This window comes from Molossus molossus, unplaced genomic scaffold (assembly GCF_014108415.1).
Source record: "Molossus molossus isolate mMolMol1 unplaced genomic scaffold, mMolMol1.p scaffold_m16_p_8, whole genome shotgun sequence".
Lineage (NCBI taxonomy): Eukaryota > Metazoa > Chordata > Mammalia > Chiroptera > Molossidae > Molossus > Molossus molossus.
The window spans coordinates 86881595-86902494 of NW_023425402.1; the positions used below are offsets into that span (position 1 = coordinate 86881595).

At 39.8% G+C, this 20900-nt stretch overlaps 1 pseudogene; it reads right to left on the reverse strand.

Annotated features, from left to right (window-relative positions):
* Positions 1-1598: 1598 nt before the first annotated feature.
* Positions 1599-1908, reverse strand: LOC118620678 (annotated as a pseudogene).
* Positions 1909-20900: the final 18992 nt, after the last annotated feature.

A 20900-nucleotide genomic window follows, 5' to 3' on the forward strand; every position in this document is an offset into this window, starting at 1 on the left:
AGGAAACACAGTCCAGCTCTGTGCCTAGGAAGAAAAGGAACTCGGCTGGCGAAGAGACAGGTGTTAAGGGCACACAAGGTTAACTCCTGGAAGAATGAAAGAGGCAGCTGATAGAGTTCAGGAAAAGGCCAGAGCACTTCAGACTGAGGTACGAGGTTATCACTGTGGTTTCCCAGAAGAGGTCAAACTGTGATGGCCAGTCATCAAGAGGGTGAGAAATTTGGTAGCTGGAATGACATTCTCGAAACACAAAGGTAGAAAACGTAAGGCTTGCCCAGGGAATCATATTTGACTAGGTAAGAGGACCCAAAGGGAAGTTCTGGGAAATATGATTAGCAAGTTTGGGTTCAACTGGTGAAAAGGCCTGAGTGTCAGGCCATTGCAGGTAATATGTGGGTGCCAACTTTTTAAATTACTCAACAAGGGATTTTTTTAATAATTTTTATTGTGTTTAATTTTTGCTCCATGATAGCATTGACTGCAGCTCTGACTCCGACTGTGTGTGTGTGTGTGTGTGTGTGTGTGTGTGTGTGCTTCAAACCATTCTTTCATAATTGAGATTTTATTGTTTGTTTTGAGGATAAGTACACAGACATTTCAATTTGTACACAATTTTTAACATATGTACCAAAAATGTAAAGTCATGTAGTTGTGATTCTTTTCTAAACTGTTATTCCAGTGACTTTCCAGCTTAAAATTTGGAGGCTAATTTTCCTCAAGAGTATCAAGTACCAATATCTGCAAATGTTGATACGCTATCACATCAAAGTCCCACTAATTCACAATTTAATATCATATATACTACATAATCAAATTTTCAATCTTTCACAGCACATTAACAAAGTTACTGGGAAAACTGGACTACCACACCAAAGATGTTCCAGAGTGCACAGACTTCCGACAGGGAGAGCCAAGATCAAGGAGTGGTTTCTTTAGGAAACAATTATACCAAAAACATGGCAATAGAGGTAATTTAAAATGTTCAAGACATATTAAATGCACAACCGACTCCAAACTGCCATTCAGTATGCTTTGTATTACAGGATATAAAAACCTCCCCCATCTATGGAATGTTAAGCTGACACCCAAGATAATCAAAGCCATATTCAAGCCTTGGCCGGTTTGGCTCAGCGGTTAGAGCGTCGGCCTGCGGTCCTGAGAGACCCGGTTCGGTTCCCGCTAAGGGCATATACCTCGGTTGCAGTTTGTCCCCGGCCCTGGTCGGTTGTGCGGGTGGCAGCCACTCGATGTGTCCCTTTCACATCGATGTTTCTCTCTCTCTCTGTTCCTCTCTCTCCTCCCCACTCTACCTTAACAAAAAATGGAAAAATATCCTCAGGTGAGGATAAAAAAAAAAAAGCCATATTCAATACTCCACTATTTTCTGGTTGTACCAAAAAATAACCAGCAAATGATTACACATCTTTTTAAAAAAGCATTTACACTTTAAAAAATGGGACAAGGTGGAATTCCCTCCTTCTTAAAAATGTTTCTAGAGCTACTAAAAAACTTGCATTTACAAAATAGTTGATAAAAATATTCCTCTGGATTGTACAGGAAGGGAGCCAGGGACCAGGGATCAGACAGGGTACATGATATTAATCAAACTGGGCTTCTCTCTCTCCTGCTTCATCTGAGGCTGGACTCTCCTCGTTTTCAGTTTCTCCATTTTCCGCGGGTAGATCTTGAGGTTCCTGGTCAGCCACTTCGGCCTGCTTTCCCTCTGCTCCCCTTTTCCCTTTCGTTTGCACTTTCTTGTCTGCAGATTTATCCTTTCCCGCAGCCTTTTTTTTTTTCGTTTCCACTTTTGCAGGAGCAGCTTTGGCTGACAACCTCCCGACCTCCTCTTGGGCTCCTCCTTCGTCGCCCCCCTTTCCCCCCAGAGGAGCTCACCTTCCTCTTGGGCATCCCGGCAGCAGCGGGGCGGTGCGTGCTGAGTGCCAGGGGGCCCCCTCCGCGCGCGCCTTGTGGCTCTCGAACCCGGGCTGCCTGGCCGCTGCCGCTTCTCCCCCTGACTCTTTAGTTCCACAGGTTATCCCTGGGCGAAGGCTACCTTCAGAAGATAAGACTGTTAGGATTTCAATAAATGTTATGAAATGATATAAATGCACCCAACTCTTTTAAAAAAGTCAATTTTGAGAGTATATGCTACACATTTACAAGAGTATATGCTAACATTCATACTCAGTTTAAAGAATAAGAATAAGATGAACGTTCAGGCGCTCACCACCAGATAAGAAATAACAGAATATTTCCAGTTTGTGACACCCCCACCTTTACCATTGCCTCTCTATTGCCTCATTCCACAAAACGATAATCCTGAACTTTAGCTGTTCCTTGCCATTTCTTGATAGTTTTACCGTCTATACATGAATTCCTCTAAAATAGAATTTCTTTTTACCTACTTTTGACCTTTGTATAGATGGAATCATATTATATATATTATTCTGTGACTTGTTTTTGCTCAATATTATGTTCTTGAGATTAATGCAAGTTGCTACTGCTTGTAGCTAGTATTTCATTCATTTTATAGAGTAGTCTACTCTATTTTATCCATTCTCCACTTGAGGGCCATTTCTTTCTTTTTAAATTGGAGAAAACGTATCTTTCAAAGGAGACATTAAAGTGAACACTAAACAAAACAACAGGAGATAAGATGCCAGCGAGAGATGCGTTGGTCTTTGTAGAGCATTTGAAAACCCCAGAGTCTTTTTCCTTGGAGCTCCTTGTTCTTCTAGGAGTGAAAAATTTGGTTTATCACATACAACTTGATTTGCTATGACATTTATCTGTGTGTTTTTTGTTTGTTTGTTTGTTTTTTGGTGGTTTGCTTTTTCACGTCACAGGTTCCTGCATGTGATTGGAGGGTTACGGTAGTGATAGCCCCTCCCCTGGGTCCTCCTCCTCCAGTTAAGAACGTTCAAGACACCTTTGTACTAATGGGTCTCAGATTCCATTTCAGGACATTTTTTACAAGGTCTTGCCTTCATGGGAGAATTTCCTTCCACACTTCAGGCCGCTGACAACATGTGACTTGGCTTTTAAAATCCAGTTCTTCTGGACGTAATGCAAGTCTGACAACGATAATTCTGTATTATAAATCTTAGTGTTAGGCTTTTGGTCTTGAGTTTATCATGGCTCAGTTTCATAAATGAAATAACTACTGTCCCCGTCATGTGTTGAGCCTGGCCGAGAAGATGTGTCTCAGCTCCGGCTGATACATTCATTCATCCATCCACCCAGCAAAACTTAGAGATCTGGATTCCACACCAGAGGAACATCCAGCATGGTTTCGTGAGAGAACCTCACTGTTCAAGTCTCATATCCATTGAAGTTTTCAAAGGTATTAACAACCCTCTGATCTCTTTTTACAGAAAGAGACAAGTAAATATTTCTAAAAGTGGTAGAATACTTTACTTCTCAAATATATTTTTTTTAAGTTCTGTTTTCCTTTTTGTTGAATATTTCATGATCAGGTCTCAATTCTGAATAATTAGCATATGTTTGCCTCATGAGAACAACCTGAGTTGCAAGAACTCATTTTTAAGCTTCTCTGCTTAAAGCAATCAGTTCCATAAATTATGCATCTGTTGCTTGATATGCATTTTTCAATAGGTATCTAAAGGCATCCCACATGAATACTCATTTTCACATAAAAGGTAGAAGAACCCAGAAGCTTGATTTTCTTTCTTTTCTTTTCTGAGAGGCAGATAGTCTTCTTTTGCAAATTCTATCTATTCCTGATGAGAAGTTTTATTTCTATCTTTAGAAATATCATTTTAGATTTGTATAATCAGTTCAGTAAACTGCTTCTTAAATATATAAATAAATATCAAATTAAACTTGCAATTAAAGTTTACTAAAAATATAGGTTGCTATAATTTTGTTGGTGATAGAAGTAGAAATGATTAATGATGATTGCTAATTATGCAGCTGTGTCTACAGATTGTGGGTTTAGCTAAATGAAGGTTCCATCCTTTGTAGACAGCATCTACATGCAGCTCATTTGGAGTCATACACTGACATCCTTAGCTTGACAAAGAAAAGCAGAAAAATAGTTTTAGGATGACCGCTCATCTTTTTATTCCTTTGTTTTCTGGTTGACTATTAGATTTTAGTTTTTAAAAAGTAATGTCAATGTGAGAAATTATCAAATAATAATGATGAGGAGGGGATCATTTTAAAATTCTGGTTTGGTTCCTCCCCCCCCCCCCCCATTTGGATAATCTGTCTTGGCATTTCATATTAAAAATGGCTTATTGGTGAGACTAATAGAAACAATCATAAAAACACAATCACTGAATACTTGATTTGAAGACAGAAGAAAGATCTGGGTTTGATCATCACATCTGTAACTTAAAATAAGAAAACCTATAAATTAGATAGCTCTCAACTTTTTTAACCATATACATTTTTTATTAGCATAAAGATCACATTTACCCTTTTCTATTCTTCAGTCCTGCAGAAAAATTGCTATTCTAGGAAAAAAATTGCAAATTAAAAAGCAGAGGTCCATAGAGATGTTAAGAAATTGTATTTCTCCCAGCCAGAGTGGCCCAGTTGGTTGAGCGTCTTCCTGTGCACCGAAAGGTTGCTGGTTCAATTCCCGGTCAGGGCACATACCTGGGTTGCAGGTTAGATTCCTGGTTGAGGGCATGCATGGAAGGCAACCAACTGGTTTCTCTCTCACATCAATGTTTTCCTATCAAGCTAAGTTCTTTTATGTTCCAGTCATATGTTACTTTCAGAACCTAACCAAAGAGCAAGGAGAGAGAGAGATTGGAACAGAGAGAGGGGGAAATGGGGAGAGAAAAATGATAAAGAGAAAGACATGGCGGGGGGAGAGGAAAGAAGAGAGGAGAGATAGAAGAGGATGTTATTACTTTTATGAATGTTAAATAGGAGATGCTGGGTAGGGAATAAAATGATGACAATGGTAGGAAAAGAGAATGTGGAACTATGGAAAAATTGTTACCTACTGAGACCAGAAAACTGTGGCTCTAATTTTGCAAATATGTAATAGGAATGTTGAATTAGAAAGTTGTATGCATCCTTTCTTTATAAAGATGGCTTGATATAATGAAATAGATTTAAAAAAACAAAAACCTCTAGATAGATGCCTCTGTTGTGATCTAGTTCTATCACTGAAGCGCAGAGTGACCTTGGCCATGTTCCATAATTTAGTCACTCTTCTTTCCTCCTATGAAAATGGTGGTAGGGTACCATCAACACTACCCACCTCACAGACTTATAGAGGACCCACTGAGATCATTTTTGGGTAAAGTCTCTGTGAAAGCTCTAAAGTAACATGTAACACAGGGCCACAAAGAGATAGCATGTTGTTCCTGGGCCTGGCAGTCAGAAGCCAAATGCAAAAGAAAATGGAAGAGAGGGCTACATCATTTTTAGGAAAAAGGCAGCTTATCCAATAGTCATATTTCTAAGATCATGTTTGACGTATTCAAGTGCTTAGCATTAAGCCACAGAACTTAGGCAAACTTATTTTAGTACCATGATTATGAAAATCTGCAGACTTATTTCTTTGGCAAAGTGGTACAAAGAGGTATGGAGAAAAGGAAGCAAGGTGTTCCTGACCGGGCAGTGTTCTCAGGGACCTCGGTCCTTTGGCTCCCTGCACAGAGCACTGGGAAATGAAGGCCAAGGCTCACGAGGAGCTTGCCTCTGCCTCTGCCTCCCAAGTGACGCAGCGCCAACTGCAGAGCTGGAGAGACAGCAAGGGCCAGAGAAGCTTGCCTGCTGCAACCCAGCCAGAGCCGCCCGTCAGAGCTGGCCAGCTGCTGGTGGCAGCAGACGCGCTCAGAACCAGGTGGGCACAGGACCGAGCTGCTGACACACGGCCTCTCGCTTCTGACAGCAGCTCACACTTCTGAGGCTCCAGAAAGAAAACAGCATTTGGAAACAGATACGACCAAAGGTTTTTCCCGTCAACAGCTCTGCATGTGGATTTCGGGGGATTAAAAAAACAAACAAAACAAAACGATTGCTTGTCCTCTCAGGGCTTATCAAGTGTTTTATCACATTTTCATAAAATAAAGCCTTGACCCGAAAGTTCTGTTTGCAAGCGGGTGTAGCCAGTCCATGGGTGGAAAGTTTCCATGATTTTTTTCCCCATTCTGTTCTATGTTCCTCCCTTCTTTGTTCAGTTGTTCAGGATCTCTATCCATTGTGATCCTAACACACTCTAGTGCTAAGGACCGACTTGATTTGAGATTTTAAAGCTTCAAGGAAACAAATGGTGGGAAAAAATTAAAATGCTTTTGGGATGAGACCAAATATATGCTAAATATCTGTATAAAGAGAAAAAGTGACCCTCCTTCCTCAGTCGATCATCCAGTTATATTTGTTAAATAATTATCCAACTAATACTAAGTTAAAGACACCATTTATCATTTTTGTGATCCTCCAATTCAACAAATTAACTAAGGACCAATTCTGTCACTAAAATGATAACATTATTCCCTTAAGCCTCTTTCTTGTTTGTGGTCTTTCCCAACTCCTAAGTCCCAGGCAGGAGCTGACAGTTTTTATACTGTGATGGGAATTTTTAGAAACTGTTGCGGGGACAACTGTCTTGATCAGGAAGTCATGAATTGGTTTGTGATGAGGTAGGGTCCGTTTGAAAACCATTTTCCTCTTGGTCTCATTTTGCATTTTCTCTTCCTTTAGCTGCCCTCTATTGTGAATTCTGTCCTTGCAATCACTGCAAAGCTCATCATGTAGCATATACTCCACACATCCACACGCCATCTCTGCAAAGCAGAGTCATCCGACCATTTTCTAAGAGAAACACATAGGCTCGTGTAACAAGAGACAGAGTTGACGTCAGTTCTCTCTTAGAAGATAGACTGTAGACACACTAAAGAAAAAGAGTGCGTCTACGTGGGAACAAACCACAGATTGGGATGCTTTGCTCTTCTGGGACAGCCAGTTCTGAAGCCACAACGGTCCATCCTTCAGCAGCAGGAGGAGAACATTCCAGGGCCCGGAGAGCAAATTCTGGGGCTTTCATTTCATTACAATGCAAAAGCATATCACACTGCCTGCAGCACACTATTTACCTTAAAAGCAAATTCTAATGCTTTGAAAACTAAGCATAAAAGAAAGAAAGAAAGAAAGAAAGAAAGAAAGAAAGAAAGAAAGAAAGAAAGAAAGAAAGAAAGAAAGAAAAGAAAAGTCAAACCTAAATGAATTTTATTCTCTCCGGAAAAGCAATTAATAAATAGACTCGAATGGTGACAGTATTTTCACACTGTTAGGCGGCTATTTATTGAAAAGTACTACACATTTCTGGAAAGAGCTCTCTTGATAATCTGCCCAGGGCCAGAACACACACATCTATTTTATGGACTCAAGACCTGGTAGGTAAAAGGTAGGAGAGGTCATTTTGTCAGATAGATTCTTCAGGAAAGAAGATCATGCCAGGGTAGGCATCCACCATATAATTGAGTTCTCTACCATATAGTAATCTACTATAAATTGTATTTTGGGTGGCTTTGTAATGTGTTGGCTTGGCTGGGATGAGCTCCATTTCCCAGAATTCCTGGTCCTGGGTGTCTCTGGTTAAGGTGGGCTATAAGAAAGATGCTTGTGGGAATGTGGAGGCAGAGGCGAAGCCGCAGCCACGGGTGAGCTCACTCACACTGCTGCTTCTCCGCTGGCCCTCCTCGTGGGCTGAGGCGGTGGCTGGGCTTGCAACTGCTTTGTCTTCCTCTGGGTCCTTTCCGGCTTTTCTGACTCCCGCATCTGGTGAGTAGAAAGCAGCGACTTCTCTAGACACAGGGATAAGACATCTTATCATGCCAGAGGGTGAGAAATGAATCCCCTAAAAAACCAGGGACCCCAAACCTCAGAGAAATGTCTAGGGGTTCAGTCTGAGGAATATTGAGGTATTCTTTCTGACCCATTCACTGAGTGACCCAAAAAAGCTAGCAAATGTGAGTGGGCCCAGAGGAGGGAAAGCCCTTGAAGACGCACCGACTGCGGTGAAAGCAGCCCTGCTGCCGTGTCATCCTGAGCGTCCAGTGGTCCTGAGATGACAGTGACAGGGATGCTGTTCTCAGCCTTTTCTCAACACCTACAAGTCCGTTAGGATTTGGAATAAAGCCCTGCCATCCTCTGTGGATAACTATTCTTTTAAGACAGCTTTTGTTTTGCTACGGGGTGTGAGTGGAAATTAAAAGCTTGGCCATGGGGTCACCGAGCTACCCTGTGGCCTCAGCTGCCTATTGCTGAGTATCGTCTGACCCCCAGAGTCGAAGTTGAGTGTGCGTGGAAATGCTTCATTCTCAAATAGGAGTGGTATATACGAAATTGGGCTTGAGCAGAACCTGAAGGCACGAGTATGTTGCATGAACAAGTGGCCCATATATCCATGGCCTCTACTCTGATACACTGTCTTCTCTCTCTTAAGCTACATCTCTGACTTCTTGGGGATCTGTCTCTGACCATGTGATGGAGGGAGAAACAACTCTGTCTTAGTCTGTGCATGGTCCTGCACAATAGGCTTATGTCACTCACAGGGGGAACAACTAAAAACAAAATGACAGCTGAAGCACAACAGCCCCACTCAGGGATGGCCCTGAGGACAGTGGCGAAGGGGAATTCCCCCAGTGTATAGAACTTGAGCAGTGCACCTGTGTGTCTTTTTACCTCGGAAGGACAGGTGTCCAGAAGTACAAATCTACACTAATTCATGGGCCATGGCTAATATTTAGTTGGATGTTTAGAAATTTGGAAAGAATATGATTAAATAATTGGTGACAAAGAGATGTTGCAAAGAGGTAGGTTAATAGACCTTTCCAAACGGGCATGTCATGTGAAGATATTTGTGTTCTGTGTGAATGTTAACCAAGGGGTGAACTCCCCAGAGGGATATTTTAATAATCAGGTAGATAGGATGAACCATTCTGTGGACATCAGTCAGTCTCCTCTAGCAACTCTTGTCATTTTTCAACTGGCTCAAGAATAAAGTGGCCATGGTAGCAGAGATGGAAGTTATGCATGAGCTCAGCAACGCGGACTTCTACTTACCAAGGCCCATCTGGCTCTAGCCACTGCAGAGTGCCCAATCTGCTGAGCCTCTGGCACGGCTCCATGCCCAGCGAATGGTTAGCTAAGTGGATTCCATTGATCAGAGCTCTTCCCTCATGGACGGGGCAGAGCTTTGTTCTTACTGGCATAGACACACTGGATACAGATTTGCTTTCCTTGTACACAATGCTCCTGCCAAAACCACCACCAAAACCATGTACAAAATGACTCATTCACTATCATGGTATTTCACACAGTGTCAATTCTGTCCAAGGAACTTAATTTGCAGCAAATTGTATAGCAATTGGTTCCTGCAGTTCACTAGTCTTACCATGGTCTTTATCACCCTGAAGCAGCTGCTTGATAGAATGGTAGGATGACCTTTCAGAGATTCAGTTATAGTCAGATGTCCAGAATACAGAGTATGCTCTAAATCATCATCCAATATATAGTTCTGCTTCTCCCATAACCAGGATTCATGAGTCTAGGAACAAGAGGAAGTTACGGGAAAGGCTCCTCTCACTATTATTTGTAGTGAACCACTAAACTTTTGCTTTACATCCCTATGGACATTAGGTTTTGCAGGTCTAGAGGTCTTGGTTTCACCAGGGGACCCAACAATGATTCTATTAAACTGATACATGACTAGACACTTTGACTCATGCCACTGAATCAACAGGCAAAGAAGAGAGTGATTGAAACTGGGCTGCTTCTACAGAAAGACATAAAAGGGAAGGATATTTCCAATGTTTAAGATCCTCTAGGTTGCCTCTAAGTATTTCCATATTTTGGATTAAACTACATCAACTCAATTAGCAGGACTGCTAATAACCAAGGCCATTTTGGGATAAACATTTGGTTCACCCCATCAGACAAGGATCCATAACTAGTTGAAGTAGTTGCTAAAGACATAGAAAACATAGACTGGGTAGTGGAAGGAAGTAGTTATAAATACCAGCTATGACCAAATATCCAGTTGCACAAATACTGTAATAGTATTAGCATTTATTTCTTATTATGATATGACTATATGTATAGATATATATATACACACATATGCATCTAAATATATATATAACCAATTATTTTTATATTTGTCTTCCTTACCTTATCATCTGACATAAGATGTGTTAATAATAGTTAACTTAATATTCAGTATGTAAATTATAGGTAGTAAAAAGAAAGTATGAATCAGCTAGAACCACACTGAGAATGAATATCACCCAAGAGAACTCTAGATATTCTTCTGCAGAAAGGTTGATGTGTTTGGGGCTGTACTTGGGATAGATGTGTCACGTTAGGTGGACTCATGGCTTTTATTACCTTTATTTAGAGATTACTTATGATTTATAGAGATGAAAATGAGTGCCACGTTGTCAGGGAATGACATTGTAATGCGTGAACTTGAGTAAGCTGAACTATGTTTCCCAGAATTCCCTATTCCCTTTCCTGTAGGTTTCTGGTTAGAGTGGGCCAGAGGAGACATCCGTGTGCAGAATTTGGAGGGGAAAGTGAAGCAGCACCAATTCTATTGCTCATACATGCTGTCTCTTCACTGCTGTCTTGCCTCCCACATGGGCAGCAGCAGATGGGTTTGTACCCCTCCAGCTTCTCCAACCCTAGGCCAGGTGTGTGTTTAGCTCTGTGGTGAAGGACCTTGCTTCTTCAGGGCAGCCATGTAATCAAATCAGAGGCATTAAGAACTAAGACAAATTTTAGTCTGTCCTTGTGTGCTGTAGCTTGTGCTTTGGGGATCCAGCTTGTTCTGGGCCTTATCCATTTTACACCCATCTTCTGTTCTTGATAGCCTGTCCTTGGACTTCAAGCTCCAGCCGCAGATGTGGGGACAGCCTTACAGTTATGACTTAGCCATACATCACAATTATATAAGGTCAAATTCCTATAACTCTATGACATATAGATATACACATTCTAGTGTTTTTGCTTCTGTCATTGAACCCTGACTAATGCATTATTTTGGTTGAATTTTAAAAGGTTGTAACCTTTTTAAAAAAAACTCTTAGTTTTATTGATGTGTAATTGACATGCAGTAAACTGCACATAGTTAAACTGTACAATTTGATAAGCTTTGACTTATGCATACAGCCATGAAATCATCACTTTATTCAAAAGAGTGAAAATATTCATCACCCTCTAAAGTTTACTACTTTCTTCCTCTAACTTCCTTCCCCCTGCCTCTCCTTTCTACCTCCAAGGCACCCACTAATGTGCTTTTTCTTACTTACCCTAAAATAGTTTGAATTTTCTAGAGTTTTGTATAAATGGAACCATATAGTTTGTGCTTTTTTTGTTTTGTTTTGTTTTGTTTTGGTCTGGCTTACTTCACTCAGCATAATTATTTTGAGATTCATCTGTGTTATTGTATGTTTATTCTAAAATAGTTGAAACTAAAAGGTTAAATTCTTAATGAACAACATTTAAAGTAGAGGCTGACTCAAGTATTCAGATGCAAGGTAACTGGGCATGGTTCAGAGAAGCAGAAATCCAGGCAATCACAAGTGATATGTTGAGAGCATTTCTCGATAGCAGGAGGACTACAGATAGCATCATTACATCAGCCTCGTTGTTCAGTGAAGAAGCATAAGCTTCCCTGGAAAAGCCTTTGAAAGATGGGACTCTGCATAAACCAGAAATCTTGGCCAGTGCAGTAGGGCTGGACCATGCCATCTCCGAAGGTTATCTAGGAGACTAGGGAGAGAGAATACCATCCACTGAATTTTGAGTATGGCATATTCTGAGAGAAACATGGAATGACATCAACCTAAATAAAGATGTCATTCTTCTTACCTTTCTTCAGCACCATGCATATAGGAATCCTGCAGCCCCAGAGTGGCTCCTTGCCCCCAGTTTGGCTAGCCCAGTTTTCTCTCACTTTGCTCAGAGAAGTCAGGAGTGACAGATTGTTCCGCAGGGTCCCCGTAAGCCTCCAAATAGGAGTCATGGAAAGCAACCTAATGTAGTGCGCATTGGACTGAAATGCAAGAGATCTGGATTTTAACTCAGATGTGGCACTTATTAGCTGTGGGACTATAGATGAATCAGATTCTCTTTCTGAGTTTCATTTTCTCAATTGTAAATGGAAGGAGTTGGATTCCATGATTTTGTAAGTCTCTTCATTCCATGCATCCAAGAGTGAGATAATAAAGGCCTGGAGGATTAACAGGTGTTGTCATGCCAAGAACCATGTAGAGTACAGAATCAAATGTCCATTTGTAATTGTGGGTACTGCAGCATAGTCAGCCAGCCATCTACTCACTCATCCATCCATCCCATCCAATAAATATTTAGTAAACACTAATATGTACAAGACACTGCATTTGGCAATGGAGACAGGAAATCAATATGATTCAGCTTCTTTCCTCAAGATGTTCACAGTTCACTGAGAGAGATCAAATTTATACACAACTAATCACAACATCTTATAATTTCAATAATAAATATGGTAAGAACAGAGATGGTGTTTTGGTAATCTCTCGATCCACGGATCCTTGTACAGAGCAAGAGGAGGGTTATTGTTCTTTGTTTTGTTGAAATAATTGAGTGTGGGTATATTTAGGGCAAAGGAAGGGCATTTCAGAAAGTACTACATGGAGATATAGAAGGGAAGGATTAAAAATGTTCATCTCAAGCATTGTCCTTTTAGGGAACTCATGGCCACCTTTTTTTCTTGGCATGTCCTACTGACAGCTATATATTTCTTACATGTACTAATTAACTGCAGCAAACTTTTAGAAAGAAGAGAAAAGAGAAGAAAATCTTAATCTACTCTTCATGTAGACGAATAGGTAACCTTTAATTTTACTTTTAGAAAAGGCCAAAACTGAGAAGCCATGAACTTTCTAACCAAACACGACGTTATTTAGAATTGGCCAAATTTAATTAATCCAATATTATTTATTTACACTCTTAAATATAAATGTGATTATTTTAAACCCTAAGTTCATCCTCATAAAACAAATAGATCATTTTCAAATAGATTTATGTCATAAATGCTGAAGTTTTATTTATTGGCATCTAAATTCTCCAGAGATGGTTTTAAATCAATACATTTCTGCTTTTAAAACAATTCTCCTTTATCTTTTTCAATTTTATTAGAAAAGTCTTTGAGTGAATTCATTAAAAGAGAAGAAACAGCTTATACCAACAGCTTATACCATCTCTTCTATTTGTTGTTCCTAAATTGTAAGTAAAGAGCATATGTGTATTTTAATAATTTAACTCTAAATGTTTAGTTCTTCAATAGACCTGAGTGAAGTTTGCTCCTCTATCTGACTTCCCTGAAGCCAGCAAGCTGGGTCACGTGGCTGGCTGACCTCCCAGCACCACCTACCTCCACGCCCTGAGATGCCATCAGATCCCACCCAAAGGAGCCAGTCGTCCCCATGAAACAATGAGCAATTCTTATAAGACACAACTGGAGCTCTGTGACTGTGGCACAGGAAGGCTTGATAAGATCTCCCAGCCACAGCATTCTTTTGTGTCAGCAGACGCAAGTGGGATGTTCCTTCTGCAGCTCGTACAGAGCAAGAGGAAGCAGGCTTTGAAACACAATGTTCATTGAAATCAGCTTTCATCTGAGGAATCCCGTGGTGGCTCCTGCTTCAAGATGTGCATTCTGTCTGCAGCTGAGCTCTCCTGATGCATTTCCGTTATTTGTTTTGGGGGGAAGGCAGCACCTTTGTGAGACTCATTCTTGTACTAGGTAAAGGGCATCCCATTGTGCTAGGCAAAGCATTCTGTGTCAAGATGTCTCCAGTGAGTCTGGAGCCTAGAAGAGCATTAAAAATAAAAAACAATCAAAGGCTTCACCATCCGGGCTCTCTGATGTACACTTGGTGTGTTAGGGGAGGAACACATAGTAGCCCTGAGGACTGCTGGGCAGCATATGCTTGCTTGGTGACTCCAGGAGCAGGAAGTATCTTGCTTTAGCTGTCACAGTGGGCACAAAGCCATGGCCACAAATGGTGGTACTTAAATATAGGTCTGAGTGCTGTGGGCCTAATAGAACTTGCCCCCAATCAATTATCCATTGTGGGGTAATTATGGCTCTTAAAGGACAAAAATGGGGAGGAAGTAATCCACAGTGTCAACTCGTAAGTGAGGAGTCTCTTTATCCCATTGCCCTAGTTTTACAATTTAGCAATCCATCTTCTTTACAGGGAAAGCCATTCTGGATCCAATAAAGGGTCTCTCTGACTAAGGAAAGGTCTAAATCAGTCTACAGAGAAACACTGTAATGCTGTTTAGTCCATCTTTTCTTCTTACTAGACACCTTTTCCTGTCTATCACTTGGCTAACCAGCTCACTTTGCAAAGGGACAACTAACTCTCAGTGAGTAAAGAAGAGTGAAAACAATACTTTTTTACTTTCATAACATTTTTAACTCTGCCTATATATATATATTTTTTTTCTGACTCTGAAAATAACCTGGTAAAGTAAGGCAGGCATTGTCTATGTCAGCAGTACGGGGGATCAGTAGAGAGGCAGAACAAGATTAGAGACCCTTGAACCTCATGAAGAGCTAGTAGCAGCAAATGAAGGAAAACTCATGTGTCTTGTTCCTGGCTCATCCCTGTTCATCAGGTCAGGTCCCCGAGATATGTGGACAAACAACCAGCCTTCGATCTGACTTTCAAAGGTGGCTTTTATGACCACCAGAAGGCTAAAGTCCTACATAGAGCTCTGTGTGTATATGAAGATAGATGTGACATATACAAGGAGATACTGGAAAACCTGAAAAACCTGGAAGTTGTTTCTTGGAATCCAGTGTACCCGTTCTAGTCTAAAAAGAACAGACGTCAATCATATAATTGACGGAAGACCTGGATGAAAATAACCCAGGCAGTTAACGTTCCTAAGGAGGAAAGAATCGAAAGAGTACCGAGAAATCAAAATTCTAGCTAAACCCCATGAAGAGGACCAAAAACTTCTCTCTAACAGGCTACTCTTAAACTGACTTAAAACAGAATTCTTGAATACCTGGAAGTTTTGTAGAGCCTTTTTTTGATAGTCTTGGGAAGGGATTTGTCCAAACCTAGGCATAGCAAAAGTTTCTGATGACCTTTCTCCTCCTACCTGTGACTTGAGTAGTTCATCACTGACTGTAATAGGTCTCTGGAAAAGAGAATTTAAGTTAGCAACTGGCTTTGGATAGAAAGGAAACGAGTGAGCCTGGCTGGTGTGGCTCAGTGGTTGAGCATCAACCCATGCAACCCAAGAGGTCACCAGTTTGATTCCCCATGAGGGCACATGCACAGGTTGTGGGCCCAGTTCCCAGTGGGGAGCATGCAGGAGGTGGCTAATCGATGTTCTCTCTCATTGATGTTTCTATCTCTCTTCCTCTTCCTTCCTCTCTCTCTAAAATAATAAAGAAAAAAATTTAAGAAAAAAAGGAAATATATTAAAGTATTTCTTCTTTAATCATCCCCTTCCCCCAATCCTAGTTAAAAGAATGAAATGAAATAAAATGAGAAAATAAAATGGATAACTAGTAGCCAAAACTTTGTAAAGAAGATTTCTGTAATGAATTGTAGTGGGATATTCTGGGGTTCTTTCCAATTCTTAAATTCTAGGACTTCAAAAATCCTGGGAGAATAATGCTGCTGTATATAATTTATGTACATATAGTTGTGTTCTCTGGGTTAGGATCACATAAATAACTTCCAGAAAAGTATCACATATTAGATTAAAGCACATCTAATCCAGTTTATTTGAATTTAAACAAAAACAAAAACAAACAAAAGTGCTGTATGCCTAGGATTGTATAACTTTCAGCAAATAATAAGATATATTCCAGCCTTCAAGGACATCATCACATAAACAGTAGATTTTGATATATCATAGTATGCGCTCACTAGAGTGGTGTCCAGGGTAGCACAGGCCCTAACTGGGACCCTAACTCACCATGTGAAGAAATAGGAAAGGCTTCCAAAAGAGGTCATGTCTGAGAAAACACCTAAAGCTTGAAAAGCAGTTGTCTAGGTGAAGAAAGTAGAGAAGAGATTCTAGACAGAAGAGAAAAGTAAGGTGGCCCGAAACACAAGGCACATTTGAAGAACTACAAGTAACTTGGTATTTCTGAGATGTTGAAAGTATGATGGAAGTGGGGCAGAGCACACTTGCAGGGCCCAGGCGTGAAGACTGCCTTGAGATTTTGAAACTTCTGTTAGGATATAGGTAAAGGAAATCAGAACAAGATTTAGGTCTTAATACTTAGTATTAAGATTCCAGGAATTAGCCCTGGCCAGTATGGCTCAGTTGGTTGAGTGTCATCCCATACACCAAAAGGTTGTTGGTTTCATTCCCAGTCAGGGCACATGCCTGGGTTGTGGGCTCAGTCCCCAGTAGGAGGCATGCAGGAGGCAGCTGATTGATCTTCCTCTCACATCAGTCTCTCTCTCTCTCTCTCTCTCTCTCTCTCTCTCTCTCTCTCTCTCTCCCCCCCCCCCTTCCTCTCCCTTCCTCTTTCTCTAAAATCAATAAAAATGTATTTTGAGAAAAGATTCCAGGAATTATACGAAGTGTAATTAGGTAACAAAGAAACTGAAAAGGCAAGACTAAGCTTATGTTAAAACCAAAAGATGTATTTAAAGTTATGGAAAGATAATTAGTATTGAAGGCAGGGGGTAAAACATTATTCATATCTTAGCCAGTTGGTTATGGCATCTTGGCCAGTTGGTTATGGCTTTTTTTGGAGAATTTTAACGAGCATAAGCAATGTGACTCATCTTTTTTGTTGTTGTTCTTAGAAGCAGCAGAACATCTACAAAGACCTGGATCCTGACTGCGATTCTGTGTGTCTAAGAATAAATGACAAAGAATCAGAACACAAGAAAAAAGGAGAGAGAAAGAAATAAACTCTGCAGGATATGTGTTGAATATTTTGAGTGATCTCACATTATGGGATTATAAATGAAATGAAAAGGACATGGTTTTGAAGATGGATGATTGAATATAAACTCTTGAACTTGGTCTGTAGGAAGCCACAATATAACTTGAGTTCAACCAAGAGTAATGTGTATTTAGAAAATCAGAAAAGAAGAGGAATATTGGAACCATTCTTTGGCTAGGAAACTGACAGAAACCACTATTATTAAACTAATTTCAGAGTAAGGCAAGACAGACCTTTATTAAAACAATAAAGAAGCGAGTCCACAGGGCAAGGGGTTTGAGGAATTCCTCAGTGCCTCAGTTCCTCTTGCATTCTTCCCAGTCCCCATCTGTTAATGACTCAGCAAGATCAAGAAGCAGACAGATCTGGAGCACCCAGAGCCTGCTACATAATATGTAGGTCCCAGAACAAAAGGAAAACACAGAACCTCATATTCAAAAAGCAAAAAATAACATGCTATTAGAGGTACTAAAATATAAAACATTTTTCTTTCTCCCGAAGTCTTTCTCTTGAATCAAAGTGGTGGGTTTTAAAAAAACTTTTAAAAAATTTAACATCATTATAAATAAAGAAAAAGTAAAATTTTAAGTTATTAGCATACATTTTACTATTCATCTTTATATTGTTTATGCCTGTCTTAAATACAAATATGAAATCATTTAACTCCTATCAAAATTATGCAATTTGTATTTTGCAGCTCATACATGCATGTGTAGTATGTTCTTATCAGAAAAGTAGAAATACTATAGAATACTAACTTAACTGTTTTTATTTCACTTTTCAGTATAAATATATTCTACCAACACTCTCTAACTTCAACATTCACGTGGGTGAGAAAAGGAAAAGTAACTATAGATTACTCTATCTTTCTTTTTCCTTTAAGTTATAATTTTTAGCATTTGTGATTGGCTAATATAGCCATGAATAAGAAAAGATATGATTGTGTTTGTGTTTCTCAGAACTTCATTGCCTTTTATCTGCATCCAGAGCAGGTTCTCATTCAAAGGGAAAACCTGGCCTCTCAGGTTTGTCAGAATGCTCCCCCCATATTCAGTCATAGGTCTAACAACTTACCTTGCATTTCCTTTGAGTCTGTGAGCTCCTGAGCATCATGGATCTTTCTGAATGTTGTGCTCGTAGGCCATAGTGACCACTATACGAAAATGGAGCAACAGGAATCACAGCAGGCATTCGTATTGCATGTGTTTTCTCTGCTCCTGCACATTGTCCTATTTTGATTTCACTTAAGAAATAATAACCAAACCTGCGTTCAAGGATAACATTAAGAATCTGAAGGTGGCCGTCATAGAGCATTAAACTAAGCCTGAGGCCCTCCTGAGCACCTGTGTGACTCCGCAGTTTGCATGCCCTTGAAGCCAACCCTGGGAGCGATGAGCTAACATTCCTAACTCCCTCCTAACTATTGTTGAGAGACTGTTTCTTCCCAATAATTATTTCTTATGATGACCACAGAGTTATTTCAGAAAAACTTTTGGGATTAGCAAAATCTCCCCCAATTTATAACCCCTGCCTCACAGAAGCAAAGCAATAAGACTACCAATAGTGTAATTTATAACAACCTCATTGAAACCAGGCAACAATGCAGGGAAATATACCTGAAGAACTAATTGAGCTTGCCTGAGTCAGACTTTTTATTAAATTAGAGAAGATTGAAATGATTTGAGCTTACATTTTAATGGCTACTACCAATTTTAACTTCACTCATCCAAGGTCCTACAACAATGATCCATGTAGCTAGTCCACTGTCTATTTCTCATGTTGGGCAGGGGAAGTTCAAGTCCAGAGGGCTCCCTTGTCAATCAGGAAGCAAGATGGAAGGAGAAGTGCAGGAGGGAATAGGCTAAATGTTACCCTAGGACCTTCAGTATGGGGTGTAAGACACTGGGACACTGCAGGCCTTTCCATAGGGTACCATAGAAGTATTTAAAGATTGCTTCTTTTGCCTCCTTTGAGTGACAATAGCACCATTTTGAGAAACATTGCTTTCGAATGTGACTCACTTTAAAGAAATTTCTTGATGATAATATCATGATCTTACATAGCTTTTGTTTTTTGTTTTGTATGTCAACTAGTATCTATGACTTTGTAGATGTTAAATTAAAATGTCCTGAGGAAAAAAGTTAATAATAAAATACCCAGCATAAAGCATGCTGGACACATTTTCCTACCAGGAAAAAATGGGAAGGTGCTCATCCAAGAACTCATAAAACACTGCAGAGAATGTTGACTGGCAGTTTTAGCCTCTGCATCTGGAGAGTTATTTACAGCCAAATCTTGATATTCATTTGTAAAGGAAAGAATAGATTGTTGAAAACCATGCATCATTCACACATTTTATTTTAAACAGTTGTTTTTAACTGCCACTTTTCTGTCAAAATTTCCACCAGACTTAATAACAAAGAGTCAATTTACAACTTAGTGTTTAATTTCTTTTTATGTCATCTGCTGACCGGCAAAAATAAATGTCAAAGACTAGGTCAGAGCATTGTTGGGTAGTCATAAACAAACAAAGGATAACAAATGAATGAACTATTGCTATGAAAAAATGATTAATCTGCTTTAACCCTACATGACTACATTGTACAATCATAGAAGCCCACAAAGAACAAAATTGAAACACTGAGCCTAATAACTTGAGGAATACTTATATCACGTAACATACATTTTTGAAATTCTAAGCCATATTTTATCATAGAAATGTGAGTTCACTCAAAATTAGCAAGGAGCAATTGGCTAGGAAATAATTACTGATTCATTATCTAATTTTTTTTCCCCTGAATCATGATGTATAACCAAAAGGCCAAGTCACGTTTCTGAAAGATCTGTTATATTAAGTCAGTCTGTAAGAAACAGGTTCACAAAATGGACCATCTGTTTTTGGACCTTGTTTGAGAAAAGCCTTAGGTCCTTACTTGAGTGTCAGGAGCTGTCCCTGGCATGGAACCCAGCTTTAATATTTAAATTAATTAATAATGACTGATGTTAAGAACACCACAAGTTTATCAGATGCCTTAGGCCTAAAGGATTATGTTTAGGCTCTATCACCTATCAGGATCAAAGCTACCATTCTATGCCCTCTAATTTGTGACTTGAATCAAGAAAGCTACACATTCAGTCCCTAAGTTATAAGATGCCTATCAACTGGTCTCAAACTCCTTACCACATTCCCAAAGAATCATTTTAAACAAAGTATGTGGTCATAATAAGAAATAATTATTGCAATGTCATTTGCTCAGCCTTTCTTTTGTGGTGACATTCACTGACTATGTATTATACTCTATGTTCTATTCTAAGCACTATTTGGGGAGGAGCTCATTTAATAATGAGTCACAACTCATGAAGCAAGTTCTATTATTGTACTCATTTGCCAATGAGAAAACAAGGACTCATAGAATAAAAGTACTTTGTTAAGAACACTCATCTAGCCTTGGCTGGTTTGGTTCAGTGGTTAGAGTATCGGTTGGTGGACCAAAGAGTCTCAGGTTCGATTTCAGCCAAGGACACATACTTCAGTTGCAGTTCATCCCTGGCCCTGGTCAGAGTCGTGCAGGAGGCAACCAATTGATGTGTCTCTCTCACATCGATGTCTCTCTCCCTCCCTCCCTTTTTCCTTCCCTCTCCAAAAAAGAACACTCATCTATAAGTGGTAGAGGTGGGACATGGCCCTACTATGCCTTCTCACATTGGAACCTAAGCTCTTACTCATTATTCTACATTGAACCCTATTTCACTGCACCAGATGCTGTGTTTGATAGCATCAAACAGGCTAGGCATTATACATTTTCAAAAAACAAACTACTGACCTGTGTAGACTTATTTAGGTCTAAATTGTCACAGTATGCCATCACTGGAGCTCAAAAAAAGCAAAATCAATAAAAAGAAGGCCAAGGAAACAAAACATTGGTTGTGAACAATG